The sequence below is a fragment of the Otolemur garnettii genome, unplaced genomic scaffold (assembly GCF_000181295.1).
Source record: "Otolemur garnettii isolate 467f Iridium unplaced genomic scaffold, OtoGar3 scaffold00124, whole genome shotgun sequence".
Taxonomy (NCBI): Eukaryota; Metazoa; Chordata; class Mammalia; order Primates; family Galagidae; genus Otolemur; species Otolemur garnettii.
In genome coordinates this window covers 867,023-870,330 of record NW_003852519.1, presented here as the reverse complement: position 1 = coordinate 870,330, position 3,308 = coordinate 867,023, and the positions used below count along the sequence as shown (strand labels likewise).

General features: G+C 37.9%; 1 protein-coding gene across 1 annotated transcript in view; it reads left to right on the top strand.

The window, feature by feature from the left end:
* Positions 1-3,308, top strand: part of LRP6 (LDL receptor related protein 6) — a 168,854-nt gene that overhangs the window by 126,654 nt on the left and 38,892 nt on the right. The window lies entirely within an intron of this gene.

Here is a 3,308-nt window from a genome sequence, read left to right as displayed (position 1 = left end):
AAAAAAAAAAAAAAGAAGTTTGGCTTTGAATAGAAGGAGTAAATGGGATAATAAGATGGAGGGAAACAACTATGGAAAGACTTTTTGGTATTATTGTTTTAGCTGCTCATACTCATGCTTGGTGTTTGAAGGTGGTGAGAAATTACAGCTTGAGTGTTCCTGGTTTCTTTGTTGGCTACCTTTCTGAAGTAGACCAGTAGTGCTTCAGGAGGAGACTGAAGTAGACCAGCAGTGCTTCAGGAAGCTTCTTAATGTGCTTTTTAAAAAATAATGGGGTACTGTTTCCTATTTCTGTAGAGATGTATTAGAACCTAAGACATATTGCAGGACTTGAATACAAAGTACTTACCCTGTCTTGGTGCCTGTAGCTCAGCTGCTAGGGCACCAGCCACATACACAGGAGCTGCCAGTTTCAAATCCAGTCTGGGCCTCCAAACAAAAATGACAACTGCAACCAAAAATAGCCGGGCATTGTGGCGGGCACCTGTAGTCCCAGTTACTTGGGAAGCTGAGGCAAGAGATTGCTTAAGTCCAAGAGTTTAAGGTTGTTGTGAGCTATGACGCCACGGCATTCTACTAAGGGCAACATAGTGAGACTCTATCTCAAAACAAAAACAAAAGTACTTACCCTCAAAAGTTTTCTAATGAAACATAATTTACTTTTTGACCTGTTGTAAAAGCTAAATCAGATCATTTCTGTGTTCACAACCTTAAAAAATGACTCCGCATTTCACACTGAGTAAAAATCCAGTTCTTACAAAGGCCTACCTGGTCCTACATAATCTATATCCCTCATTTTGTAACCCCCCAGTTCCTTCTCTAATCTCATTTTATACTGTTTTCTCCCTTGCTTTCTCCATGATAGGCATACTGGCCTCCTTGCTGCTTTCAAATAACTACTCTTATCTCAGGACTGTTACACTGCTTATTTCCTTTCCTGGAATGTTCTCTTTACAAATACTTGCCAGGATATCCTTCACTCCAAGTCTTTGCTTATTTGTGACTTTCACAGTGAGACTTGGGCTACACTATCTAAAACTGCCCATCATCCTTTTACACTGTCATCATTGCAACTGGGCTTTAGGTATTATTTCTTTTTCCCATAGCACTTATCACCCTTTTATATGCTGTGGAATTTATAGGCCCACATTTATACTCTATAATTTTCTTTATTATGTTTATTGCTGACTGTCTAATGGCATGTAGACATCGTGAAACAGCAGTTTTTTCTGTTTTCTTTAGTGATGTGTCTTAGATGCCTAGAATAGTGCTCAATATATGGTAATACTCAAGAAGTCATTGTTAAATAAATTAAGAAGCAGGGCAGCATCTGGGAAAATATATGGGCCTTTCCACTCAATAGCTTTGTGACTTGAAAAAATTACTTAGCCTCAGTTTCCTCATCTACAAAATGGAGATAATTTGGGGGACTTAATAACATCTAGTTCTCATATAATATGTAACATGTTGGAGGTCCTTAATAAATGTTCATTTTATTTCCTCTCAAATAATTTTATTTTCTTACTTTCAAAGTCCTTTGAGAGTCCTTACAGGACTCTCCTTGACATCCAGTGCTTTTTTTTTTATTATTAAATCATACTTGTGTGTATTAATGCAATCATGGGGTACAATGTGCTAGTTTTACACACAATCTGAAATGCTTTCATCAGACTGGTTAACATAGCCTTCACCACATTTTTTTAGTTACTGTGTTAAGACATTTATATTCTACACCTAGTAAATTTCACATGTACCCTTGTCAGATGCACTGTAGGTGTTGTCCCACCAACTACTCTCCCTCCACCCATCCTCCCTCCTCCTCTCCCCTCCTTCTCCCCTTTCACCTTCTTCTTTGGCTATAATTTCATAGTAAGACTGAGTACATTGGATACTTTTTCTTCCATTCTTGAAATACTTTGCTAAGAAGAATATGTTCCAGCTCCATCCATGTAAATGGGGACGAGGCAAAGTCTCCATCTTTCTTTAAGGCTGCATAATATTCTATGGTGTACATATACCACAATTTATTGATCTATTCATGGGTTGATGGGCACTTGGGCTTCTTCCATGACTTAGCAACTATGAATTGTGCTGCAGTGAACATTCTGGTACATATATCATTGTTATAATGTGATTTTTGGTCTTCTGGATATATACCTAGTAGAGGAATTATAGGGTTGAATGGCAGGTCTATTTTTAGATCTGTAAGTGTTCTCCAAACATCTTTCCAAAGGAACATATTAGTTTGTATTCCCACCAGCAATGTAGAAGTGTTCCCTTCTCTCCACATCCACGCCAACATCTCTGGTTTTGGAATTTTGTGATATGGGCTAATCTTACTGGAGTTAAATAATCTCTCGAAGTAGCTTTGATTTGCATTTCTTTGATGATTAAGGATGATGAGCATTTTTTCATGTGTTTGGAGGCTGTGTGCCTGTCTTCTTCAGAGATGTTTCTCTTCAAGTCCCTTGCCCACCCTGAGATGGGATCACTTGTTCTTTTCTTGCTAATGTGTTTGAGTTCTCTGTGGATTCTGGTTATTAAACCTTTGTTGGAGACGTAACCTGCAAATATCTTCTTCCATTCTGAGGGCTGTCTGCTTGCTTCAGTTACTGTGTTCTTGGCTGTGCAGAAGCTTTTTTGTTTGATCAGGTCCCAGTAGTATATTTTTGATGTTGCTTCAATTGTCCAGGGAGTCCGCCTCATAAAATATTTGCCCACGCCGATTTCTTCAAGAGTTTTCCCTGCACTTTCTTCTAGTATTTTTATAGTTTTGTGTCTTAAGTTTAAATCCTTAATCCAGTGAGAGTCTATCTCAGTTAATGGTGAGGGGTGTGGGTCCAAGTTTCAGTCTTCTATAGGTTGCCAGCCAATTTGCCCAGCATCATTTGTTAAATAGGGAATCATTTCCCCACTGAATGTTTTTAATTGGTTTGTCAACAATCAAATAACAGTAAGTAGCTGGATTCATCCCTTGGTTCTCTATTCTGTTCCATCCATCTACCCCCATTTTTGTGCCAGTACAATGTTGTTTTGATCACTATTGATTTATAGTATAGTCTGAGGTCTGGTAGCGTAATTCCTCCTGCTTTGTTTTTATTTCTGGATACTATCTCGGCTATTCAGGGTTTTTTCTGATCCCATATAAAACGAAGTATCATATTTTTGAGATCTTTAAAGTATGACAGTGGAGCTTTAATAGGGATTGTATTAAAATTGTATATTGCTTTGGGTAGTATGGACATTTTAACAATGTTGATTCTTCCTAGCCATGAGCATGGTATGTTTTTCCATTTGTTAACATTTTC